General features: G+C 37.8%; 1 non-coding gene across 1 annotated transcript; it reads right to left on the bottom strand.

Moving 5' to 3' along the window:
• Nucleotides 1-12,404: 12,404 nt before the first annotated feature.
• trnas-acu (transfer RNA serine (anticodon ACU)) lies at nucleotides 12,405-12,486 on the bottom strand. The gene has a single exon. It is a non-coding gene; the product is annotated as a tRNA-Ser (tRNA).
• Nucleotides 12,487-12,840: the final 354 nt, after the last annotated feature.

Here is a 12,840-nt window from a genome sequence, read left to right as displayed (position 1 = left end):
TTTATACGTTTCTTTTGGATCTAGAAGAGGATAATTATGAGACTCAAAACATGCCTGTCTTTTCTTTTTTCGAGGACAAATGGATTATTGTGGTGTAAAGTTGGGTTCAAAACCAAAATCATCTGCTATTGCTGCTGTTTCTTTGATAGTTTCTTCAAATCCTTCAACTGATCATCGATATCGAGGAATAATATTATACAAATTGTGGTTTTCTGTTAATTGCCAATTTTATTGTAATTACATCTTCGTTTACAGATGTCTTGCATGTATCACAAGGTAAAATAGTCGCCGTGAGTCCTCAGCTAAAATGTTTTAAAAAGTACGACAAAGGTACAATATGCTTAACAACTTTTATGGTTATATCTATATTAAAATGAAGGTAAATATACCAAGATATTAAAACACAATTTTACAGTCCTAACCTAGTAATGCTTGCGAAGTTTTCCAATAAATCCGAACTGTAATTTTGAGATCAAATTCAATGAGTGAAAATACACAAGTAGTTCACTAAACTGAGTTTCTTCCCAGAAATGATTTGCTTGCGAAGCACTAAGCAGCTTTGAACGGATCGCGGGAATCAAATATACAGATGGGTTCAGAGTGTGCTTTCCGACTTTTGTGTAACATTTTTCTTTGATAGGGCAGAGTTGTCTTCACAATCCGGGTTAAATAAAAAGGAGTGACATCAGTGTAAAACAGCCTTCCTTCTTGGAGAACAACGGTTGTGTTCAATATTTCTAATTATTTTGGTTTCAAGATCGCAATTTAGTGTGAAACATAAAAGCCAGCTGGAAAAATCTGTTACACGTAATTTACAATGACCTTTCAACTTATAACCCGTGCAGGGATCAAACCCCAGCTGTTGGTATAAGTTGCGTAAGGCTCTGCAACAGGCAGATAAGAAACTAACCTCCGATTCTTCATTATATACACAGTGAGCTATTTTTGCGAGCCTTCTGCTCCCTACGGGCTCTGTATTTGATTGCGGTACAAGACCGGCCATGGAGAAATGAAGTGAGGAGGGTGTGTACATTAAAAGGCTCATAGCGTCCCTGGGAGGGCTCAAACCACCACCCTTTTGGTTAACAACCGACTCACAAAGACTCATGTACAGCTTAACACTCCTCGGTCTCAGTAAAAGTGATACACTCCGTAAAATTTCCGGAGATTCAATTGTTTTTAAAGGAAAATCACAAACATCTACTGGAGTTTTTCATTCTATACAGCGATTTCTGAACGGTACCCTGTGAAAATACGAGTTTTGACGAGAAGGGATGGACATACAGATGCAGCCATTCAAAATGGGTGAGGTATTTCGCGGCATACCGCGACACGCCCACCGGGGTATCACGCGGTTCACGTGTGTCACGTGACTAACTATCCGGCGTCGCCTTGTAAAACCGCCAGGGGGAGCTTAACCTCTCATGTACAGCATTTGAGCCTTTAATTTTGAACTGTGTATTACAGCATGTTAATCATCAGTCATTAAAATGTTGGTATATTTTATGAAAGCAAGATTGCTCAGTTGGACAAAAGTACACAACCTAACTTTATCAGAAATATTTATGCATCAAAGCCTTTACTGAAGATATTACTAATTGTATTAATAATGGATGACTTTGGACAAGCTGTATACTCAAAGTATAATTTCTTTAGCACATTTGTACAAGCACTTGGAATCTGTCCAAGCCATACTTTGTCAGGCATTTCGTTTTACTTCAACGGGCATAAAAACTTCCTTGCTTTTAACAGGGCGTTTCATAATTTCTTACTACGAAAATGATTTAAAATGCGACACCTATCATGAAAAGAAAAAAATACACACCAGTATTCCATTTCTCCCTAAACATTGTAAGCTTCGAAGTCTTTAACTAACGTGATACCGGAGTCAACAAGCATACTTTTAGAATTTGATTTAAAGGGAATATAATATGGAATCGCGTATCTCAAGAATTTAATAACGGTATGATTATATCCGTGTACTGCGGGAGGGCTGTTTCGCCTGCCTGCTTATGCGAGCTGTCTTGTAGCCTACTGGTCTAGTTGCGTGACTACCAACTGGCAGGTTGTGTGTTCAAATCCAGCTGGTGCTGGACCTTTCAGTTTTATTTATTTATTTTTTAATCGCGTAACATAAACATATTACCGTATGCAAACTGTACTGTATACAATATGTATATGTATATTTAATGTCTTAACTGTGCCCGTTTAAGTATTGAATATTCATATCTAATTTTACCACTGAAGGGAAATCTTAACATAAACATACAGTATATGGCTGGTCTCGGTACTTTAAAGAAAAAAATACACACCAGTATTCCATTTCTCCCTAAACATTGTAAGCTTCGAATGAAACCACTAAATAAAGACATAAATATAGAAATCTTAAGATTTGTTTTATTTAATGTTGGTAGCAGGATGAACTGTCAGAGTGTATATTTTGTCGCAAAGTTGCTACAAGATGTTAACAGTGAAAAAGGTATTTAGAAATGAGTTATTTCAAGATGAAAAAGAAAACATACACGAAACATGGTTTCATTACGACCAGAATCGGTCTTGAGATATTTTTAACTTGATTTACAGTATTTGAGAGGTATGTCTTAACACCGATACTACAGTGCTTAAGTACTGCTCACGTATATGTTTCTAGGTTTATATTATGCATTTCATACGGTCAAATTACTTTTGAGCAACTAATAAGAAGCGCGAAACGGTATGCGTTTTACTTTCGTTTTGTGCTGGGACCCGTGGATTGATTAGAGATATCAAGTACATACAAGTCATTTTTTAAATGTTGTAGTTCGTCTTGAAAAAATGTTACGAGTACATCATCTATCAACAATTACACAGGTTCTGTTTCCATATTGCGGATTTTGGTTAGGTACAGTATTATCAAATCCAGTGGCGCTGTGTGTTACTTTACTGATTCCCAATCTGTGATTGAAACCTGTAAAACCGGTTTAATTCGTCACAGCCAGCACTCTTCAGGTGTGAGGGTCTTCTGCTCAGAATGAAACGCTAAAATGTTTGTGTATATTCTAATGGTAGTGGGGGCAGGGTGTGTGGGAACAGGTTTGTTCTTCACACCTGAAACATTTTCTCTGAAAGGATTTTCTTAGCAGTTTAACCGATCTTGTTACAGCATGTTACAGTTTACTATTATTAACCATATTAATTTTAAGTGCTTAATGTAAAATCTTGTAAAAATATATTTTCATTGTTCAAATATACATTAAGTCTGACTATCATATAATAAGTTAAATACAAAACTAAAGAAAAAATAGGGTTAAATATAATTCAAAATATTTTGCTAACAATGTTAACTGTTTATGAATAATAAAATGTATTAACTAAGGAGTAGGATGGCACAGTTGTTAGCATGTTTTTTGTTTTGTTTCTTTTTCATAAATACAACAGTAGTACCTGATGTCTCAGCGCCTTTCAAAATTAAATTATGCATGCAAACCTGTGAACTAGAAAGATAACTAAGATATCCATCCATTTATAATGGTGGCAAAGTGGTTAGCATTGCTATCTTGGAGCACTGGGGTCCTAGATTCAATTCCTGCCATCCTGTGTCTGTGGGGTTTGCATGTTCTCTCTGGGTTACATGGTTTTTCTCCGTATGTGTGATATGACTCCCTCTCGCACTCCAAAACATACTGGTAAGTTAATTGGTTTATGGGAAAACTGGCCCTGGTGTGTGTGTGTTTGTGTCTGTCTGTCCTGTGATGGACTGGCGCTATGTCCAGGGTGTATTCTGCCTTGTGTCCGTTGCTTACTGGGATAGGCTCCAAATCCTCAGTACTGGATAAAGAGATTAGAAATAGATGGACTATACACAGTGTTAGAAACCCACTATGAAATGGCAGCATCTCACTGAGAATAAAATATTTTATAGTGCTGGCCTTTCCACCTCTCTTGCACATCAGTATCCATACCTAGTTATTTAAACAAATTACCTCTAATTATAAACATCTTAATATGCTGGCTCTGTGGATCCGCATCAGCTATGTTTGCCCATTCCTTCAATTCATGTGCATCCAACACAAAGTTCAATACTAGTAACTGCACAAAATCTAAAATACAATCCTCATTTCAGTATCTATGTAAACATATAGTCTGTTAACTTCATCATCTTCATCAAAAGTATGCCTAACCCCATTAGGAAGTGTTCTTGTTATCAGTGTATTCCTTAGCTTTCCCAAAATTATCTTCTTCTTACCAACATCTCTAGTCTTTTATCCTGCAATAACTCAGCCAACACTTAAATCCCCAAAAGCTGCTTGTGTTAATTTCTTTAAATCACAAATATCATGTGTAAATACTGGCCATTTAATACTCTGCATTGTGGGATAATAGTTTATTTTAAAGGGAACTAGAGAAACTAAGAACTAGAGAAATTAAGAAAGGCTTTTTTTTCCTAGAATTAATAAATGCACATCCTGTTCACTGGGGAAATTAAATCCACACTGAGCAATCTTCAATATGTTCAGAATATGACAGCGAGAATCCTATCAGGGATGCATTACACCTGTTTTCAAGTCCTTGCACTGGTTACCTATCAGGTTTCGAGTCAACTTCAAATTCCTCATCCTCATTCTGTACCTACAGTATATGGCTTATTTTCCGTCTACTCCCCCACCTTTGTCTGTCTGACTCTGGTCTTCTAGCTGTCCTCAAGAACATCTACATTCTGTGGGTGACAGGGTCTTCTCCAGCTGCACCCCAGAGCTCTCAATTTGTATTCCCAGTGATATCAGTCACGTACCCTGAGTGCATTTAAATCTAACCTCAGAACCTTTCTTTTCAGAAGACTTAGTGTCTGTATCTGCTTCATTTTCTAATTTTGGTCGCACCTCTAACTGCTTGTCTTTCTTATATGTATTTACTTTGTAATCTGTGGTCCTTTTATCTGTTTTTACATCTACCATATTGCTTTGAGATGCCACCTTTAATGGTAATATATAAAATAAAGTTTTTTATTATTGTTATAGGGAAACATGATCAGATTTTCCCTGGTTCAGAAAAAAAGATCTAAAGTATACTAGTTTGTCACTCTTCTCATTCCCTTTGCTAAATGACTTTTCATACTAATCTGATCAATCTAACTGCCAGTTTTCTGTGCTTTCTCTATCCTGCTAGATTTGCAATTATTCTGAAAATTTTCATCTTGAAATAACTCATTTCTAAATACCCTTTTCACTGTTAACATCTTGCAGCAACCCTGCGACAAAATATACACTTAGCTCAACCTGACAGTTCATCCTGCTACCAACATTAAATAAAACAAATCTTAAGATTTCTATATTTATGTCTTTATTTAGTGGTTTCATTAGTGACAAAGGCTAAACTTTCTTGGAAAAATGTCTTTTATGTGTTGCGGAAAAATCTGACTTGATTTAACAAAATATGTTTACAAGTCCTTTCACCTGGCAGTTTACCTAAATGCCCAACTATCTGAGAAGCCCTCCATGAAACCATAGTTGCTATTAATTCATTTAGGGCTCACTGACAGAATTGCTGTTTTTTATGCATGCTAATTTCTGATTCCTCACTCTGTTTCATGTTTATAGATAAGACTATTGATCGCGAAGGGAAATTGATGTACATGTTTACATGTTCTTTTGTAACATAGACCTTTTTGTGATTTTTTTGTATATCTAAGCAAGTGTTCCTGCATCCCTCTTCTGCACTATAGGCATGGCTTTTATTCTGTTTGCTCCATTTCTAAAACGTTTTGCTCATGTGCATTTTTGTATTTTTTTACACCTCTAGCACTTTAACGTCCTGAATTTTCATTTGCCTTAATTTGTAGAATGAATTTGAGTTTTAGCCTTAAAAATCTTAAGTTTTCACTATCTTTTGTTTCTTGTCCTACAACTGTTATTATTGATCACCATGACTTCATTCAGCCTTTCCTGAACGTCTATGACAGGCAGAGAGAGTGCTGTTTCTGGTGCGATCTTTTGCAGCTGACATTTCACTGTTTTAAACGAACAAGAAATTAGATTGCTCATAAATCACTTATTCTATATAAATACAGCGTAATTGCCCTCCGAAAATCCTCTTTTTCTTGTTCGTTTTAGAGACCTTGATCGAAACTGATTTTAGATGTCAGAAAGGATTTATTTTCTCTGTATTTCCTACATTGCTTTGTCGAGATTTTAACTTTATTTTTAGGCTCAGATTTCAACTATAAATCATACACTAATTAATAGCAGTAAATACTGATGTTTTGCTCCCTCTTACCACAAAAATATATATGTTTTGTAGCTGGGATGAACTTTATTTCGTACGCGTAGCTACTGCGATTTGGACACGAAGCGGTTGAAGATGGCGGCAAATCAGGCACCCAGAGGGGGGGGGGGGGCGTCTTCTCGCCTCCATAACTAAAATGCCAAATAGGAGTGGCTTAAGCGACTTACACAGTCGTGTAACTGACAGTTTGAGGTAGCCTATCGTGTAAATTTCGCTTTGTTGCTGATAGGTTAAGCTTTCGAAACTCTGCCCCAAAGTCATGTGACTGATTTTTCGCCCTGTTTCGTTGGTTAAACGCAATGATCACAAGCACCACCATGGTTACTGGGATGTGTAGTTTTTAATTCCGTTTGAATTATAACTGTACGTACTGTCTTCATATTTGGCCAGGGCTTTAAAGAGAAGGCGCGCCAAAAAATTTCGGTGCCGTCGTCTCCGCTTTAAAGGTACCCCCGTGCTGGAAGAATTTGACCTCGGAACGTTTGCCCAGCGTACTTAAACTTAATATGGTCAGTAACGGTAAACAGTAACATGGTAAGAAGGAGCACGTACAAACGTTTTCGAAATAACCACATGTAAGACTCTGATCCTAAAAATGTTTAGGGAGAAAGTGGAATACTGGTGTGTATTTTTTCTTTAAACTACCAATACCAGCCATATACAGTCTGTAACGTAGGGATTTCTATATGTCTTTATTTAGTGTTTACATTAGCGACAAAGGCTAAACTTTTAGCTTCAGTAACGTGTACATATCTCCCCTTTTTATAAAACGACTTGGTTGAAAACTGTTCCAGAGCCACTGTTGTTTCATCAGTGAAAAGTATATCATGAAATGCCTCTCCCTGTTCAATCCACTGGAAAAAGAAAAGGAGCATAAAGCTTCTGATGGTCATAAACGATTTTCATTTAGGAGCAGCATCAGAGGTATGTTTTTAACTGCACTGCATTGGAGAGAATACCATAGTGTGTTTTTTTTTTTTACTCCCTGGCGGAAACTGGCTTCCAGAAGAATCAGTATGGCTCAGAGATTAAATAAAACTTCACAGACATTAACGAAGAGCATAACGCGTGTACTGTATGCACTGCAAGTACAACCCAACTCTCTGCAGGAGTGCTGGCTGTGACGAATTGAACCGGTTTCACGGGTATTTTCAAAGTAGGAGGCGAGATTTCCAGCGAAAGACACCCCCCCCCCCCCCTCAAAAACCCAGTAAATACAGTACTTACTAGTTAAAGGCTAGGCTCCCGACTACGGCGAAAGGAACCCTTCTTTCATTAGAAGACAATGAACATATTTTAGCCCTGAATGAATTAATAGCAAACATAGTTTACATAAAAGACATTTTTCCAAGAAAGTTTAGCCTTTGTCACTAATGAAACCACTAAATAAAGACATATATAGAAAAATCTTAAGATTTTTAAAATACATGACTTTGCTAAAATTTATTTGAAAATAAAAACAATTACAACCGCCAGGGGAGAGAGAGAACAGGGGAGGGATGTTGGTTTTGCATAAGGGGCGGGGCTATGGAAAGTAGGTATGTTTGGGAATGTGTAGTTACATGTTCTGGCTGTTTGTGAATTATCGTTGTTGAGTATGGAGTGTTGAGGTATTGATTTTGTGTAATGCTTTATGTTGAAAATTGAGGTGGATTTTGTTTATGATAAACAGGATAAACTGGGATGGGAGGAAGGTTTGGTTTTGCATAAGGGGCGGGATTATGATAATTGGAGGACTTGCGAGTGTAAAATGGTTTGATTATTTGATTTTGTATTGTGGTTGTTATCTATGTTTTTGGTTGGTATTATGTTTATATGGTTGTTTTTGTTGGTTGGTTGTTATTATGGTTATTAATAATACGATCTATAGTTGAAATCTGAGCCTAAATAAAAAGAAAAAGCAAGTGATTAGGTTTATGAGCAATCTAATTACTTATTCGTTTAAAAAGCTATATAAAATAAAGTTTATTATTAATTTGCTGGACAGAGCGGTGAACATTATTATGCATAAGACAAAGATAACGATCCTGATCAGTTTAGAAATCTGTGTACGCTGTAAGGTTTTTATTTCTTAAACTTTTAAAATACACGTTTAGAATTGAAAGAAATCCTCTTCCTGGTATAGCAAACCAGCACGTCTTTTTTCTCCAATCAGAGGGGTGTCAGATGGTGTCAGCCAATCACCATTCTGCGTTGGGTAGCAACGGGTGACTGTTCTCAGGCGGAAGATGTAAACAGCTTAATGTTCGTGTTAAATATTTTTTTTTAATTAAAATTCATTCTATACAGCAATCGCATATTTGGGTACCGTTTCATAAAACTTTCATGCTTAAAATGTTTAGGGAGAAATGGAAGACTGGTGTGTATTTTTTCTTTAAACTACCAAGACCAGCCATACACAGTACAGTTTACATACATACAGTAATGTTTTAAATTAATATCGTTTATGACCTTCAGATGCGTTATGCTCCTCTTCTTTTTATGCTCAGCTACTAAAATTTCCCTTTAGTGGTAAAATCCATATAAATATTCAAAACTAAGCGGATTAAAATGTGCACAGTAAAGACATTAAATGATTAAATCTTTGCACTACCAACCAATGCACCACGAGTGCCCCTGTCGGTCATTTTGGCCAGCCAATCACTTGCCCTGCGGTATGCTCCGGTGCCCCGCGGTGGCTTGTGGGTAGGTTACCGTACCGCGGGTTTTTACCGCGCATTTTGAATGGCGCATTTTGAAAGGTCAGCAGGCTTTGGGAATTTGACATTATGATTAAAGCTGTGGGCTCAGCAAAATCAGAACCTGATCAGTATCAGTTGACTCCGATATACTCTGAAAATTAACTTCGGGATTTAGAGTCAGACGTGTTACAGTTGCACCACGGGGTACTTAATTAGAGAAATAATTAAGAAATAGAAAAACAATCAGTGTTCCTGGATCTGTTATCGAGAACAACACCTGCACAAGAGCTGCGCAGGAAAAATAAAATATGGTATGGGAAGAAGAAACTCTCTTCAGAAGAGCGGCGCTCCTCACAGGAGGAAAAAAAAATCTTTTTTTTGTGAAGCTGATTTTTCTCCTTTGGGGAATTCAAATCGGTAGACAGCTGTGGCGCAACGGTAGCGCATCTGACTCCCGATCAGAAAGCTGTGTTTTCAAATCAGTCAGCTGATAGTTTTTCAGGTTCTGCTGGTCCTGAACACGGAATTCACACCATGCAGTTGAGATCTGTGTGTAAACTACATAGATAATCTAAATAAAATAGAGCTCACACAGCGAATACCCTTGAACAAAAGAGAAAAGGCACAGTTCACATCTGCTAAACATCACGTCCGACTTCAGAGACAGCTACATTAGAGAATGAAATGGAATCCTGGAAGTTTCAGATAACTTTTTTTAATACAAGTTCAAGCAAACCTGCTAGGGAGTTTCAGGACACTTTTGTTTTATTAAAAAGTGTCTGAAGCTTGAAGTAAATGTAATTAAAAAAAACGCTATTGGGCAGCTGGTGCTTTTTGTAACGATTTGCTATTTCATGCTGGAAAAAAAGAACAGACCCAACGTTTGCTTTCTGGTGCAGTTCATTACATAATAGACATCTATTACTGCGGAGCCTGAGTAAAGTTTACACGAGCCAGGTACAAGTCGAACCTACAATCTTATGATTTGAAATCAGACTCGTTATTTATTAAATCTCTGGTATATCACATAACCTGAATTGCGCCATAGTGTGCTGCGCTGCTACTAGTAATACACCGCCCCGTTAAAATTTCAAAGTGAGAAACAGGTGTTTTCTACATTTTTATGAGTTTTAAAATATAATCTCTTTAAATCAGACGAAAAGTTTATGTGTCGCACTGAAATTCCGACTGATTTAGAATTCAAAAAAGACTGTTTTCTTCCACAATGCCGAGAAATGATCAAATCTTTCACTCTTGTAGTAAAGCAGACCTTGACGGGTGAGCATTTGCTCCGGTAAGTTAGGTCACGTATCATGTTAAATAATTTCTTCTCAACACATTTCCTAGTGCTCGTTTTCTCTATGAAAAAAAATGACATTTTTCCCCTGCGCGATTTCTTGTTTTTTTATCAAAGCGCACAGAAAGAAAAAAGAAGAAGAAATAGTGTCACAAAAGATCTCTGTCGCCCTTGGGAGATGTCAAACGCATTGGACATGAAAAATGCCAGATAAAAGCCAGTTCTCTTCGTTTCTCAGTGTCGGGGCTGCTATATAAAAGAGGCAGTTTGCTCTGAGAGCAGGCTCAGCGCTTACTGAACGCAGATGTCTCAGAGTGGTGTGTCCAAGTGACTGTAAAAGGTGATGGTTGTCCTGTCACCGTGCCTTACTAAGTTAAAGCACCTGTCTATTAAACAAAATAATCTAGATTCAAATCCCAGCCATGTCTTTCTTCTTATCTTGTGGTACAGAACGTACCATTTCGGGCAATCACAAAGGGCTTGATTTTCGTTAAATGCATGTGTTCAGTTCCTTTCTGTAAAACTTGTTTTTCAAGAAATTCACTCAGCTTGCGAAAAAATGAAATTCAATTCTTGGTTATCAGTGCAGAAGAAATATTACCGGCTGGCAAAAAGTGACTTGGAAAGCAATCAGTGGAATTGTGTTTTGACAGTCTCTTGAGAACCTAAGCTAAGTTTTAGAGATACTTTGTCAGCTTGACATCAAGGCAGAAAACAAAAGCTTTACTGCGTCCTCTCAACCCAAATGCGCTTTGCCACCTTTAGCGTTATGCAGGGAACAACGTCTGCTGAGATCACTTTCGAGTCAGTGCAAATCGTAGTGTTTTAATGTTGGTTGTGCTGGCGTACTGCTTCTGTCTGTGAAACTTCAATGTTTTGCTTCTTCACGGCGAATCGTTGGCGGGAGTTGAGCTTGTTAAATCTTTGCACACAGCTCCATCAGAAATAACAAATAGAACATTTTTGGAACAACAATAATAATAATAATAAAAATCTTTCAATCCCTTGATTGCATAAGAGTGCAAACCCTTTATATAGGGGGTTGTAACTGTTGAAATGTAACCAGTCACATCCCAAATCATGAACAAAGGTTATTTGCCTTTGCCAGACATCAATTATTATATCAATGATTATTCCTATTTAATATCAGTTCATCTCAAACTGCACAACAGAACCTGAATCCATCTGCTGATTGTCACTGAAGAATGTCATTACAAATTATCCGCTGAGCTGTTTTAAGTGTCTGGCCACCTCTGTCCTTCCTACTTTGCAGTGGGCACAATTCTTTCAGTTTCTTCTCTTGTATTTTCCTTGCTATTTTACTGTCTCTTTCTTCCACGAGGAAATGGATCCAGAGCCAAAACCCTGTGTTTCTGCAGTGTCAGTCAGTGTAGAGAGAAATACTCGCACAGCTCCAATGCACCACTGCACCAATCGTTCTCAACAGCAGTGTGCAGTGAAGTCATGCCCAGGTTGTGAGTTTCCTGGAGAAGTCTCGCCTGTGTTTTCAGCTGCAGAAGATCGCTGTTGAATTTATGTTGGTTCTTCTGTTACTTTTTCTGCTCGATGGCCTCTATTAAATCAGGCACACCTGCTTCCTCGGCAAGTTACTTTATCGCTTCTCACAAACCAACATACTGCAGGCACCTCTAATACCATCACTGCTTGTGGGCCAAGTGTTCCTGCTGTCAGCCTACTATACCACGTTCATGCACATCTAGAAACATTACTACTCTAGTACAAGAGCGAAAAATGAAACGAAAACACAACCACTTAAAAAGGGGTAGTGCTTTGCTGTGGATTAGTTGGTAAAAGTACTTGCCTAGTCAACAGAACATCCTGGGATCAAATCCCACTGGTTCCTTTTGCACCATTTTTCATTATAGACAACATGCTTCTGCATTAAGTTTAATGAAGGTGTTCATTTAGTTTTTGGCACAACTTGTTTTTAAAAAAATCCACACATTGTGTGTGAGTCTTACATGTGTCCTGTCACATCTGGATGTTAAATTAATAGATGTGTTGTGTTATTTAATATGATTTGACTCCACGCTTGTGTTTCTTGGGAGACAGCAGAAATATTGGGAATTTGCGGCTACAGAAAAATATATGAACTTTATGGGCAGATGTAAGGTTACGTTAAAGAAAAAAAAAGTTATTGTCACTGATGAGGATGGGATTCAAACCCATGCGTGCAGAGCACAATATATTAGTAGTTAATCACCTTAACCACTCAGCCACCTCACCTAGAAACCCACTCCCTTCAGACATGATTTGGCGCCCTTAAGATGACCATCTTTCTGCATTGTTGAGGGTTATTTTCCTCTTCCACCTGTAATTTCACTATTTTCCTTGGGAGATGTCAAGCCACCAAGCCTGTGCTATGCTTCGGTGGCGGGTGTAGAGGACACCCTGTTGTACACGAAAAGCACATTGATCTCCTTGGACATGAAAAGTGCCAGATAAAAGCCATTTCTCATCCTGTCTCTTAGTATGGGGGCTGCTAGTGCATTAAAGGAGGCAACTTGCTCGGTGAGTAGGCTCAACGCACACCGAACGCAGATGTCTCATGGCAGTGTGTCCAAGCTGCTATAAAAGAAG

The sequence above is a fragment of the Lepisosteus platostomus genome, chromosome 5 (genome assembly GCF_059453375.1).
Source record: "Lepisosteus platostomus isolate fLepPlt1 chromosome 5, fLepPlt1.hap1, whole genome shotgun sequence".
Taxonomy (NCBI): Eukaryota; Metazoa; Chordata; class Actinopteri; order Semionotiformes; family Lepisosteidae; genus Lepisosteus; species Lepisosteus platostomus.
Note: the sequence above shows the minus strand (reverse complement) of the source record. Positions and strands in the feature narration are given on the sequence as shown.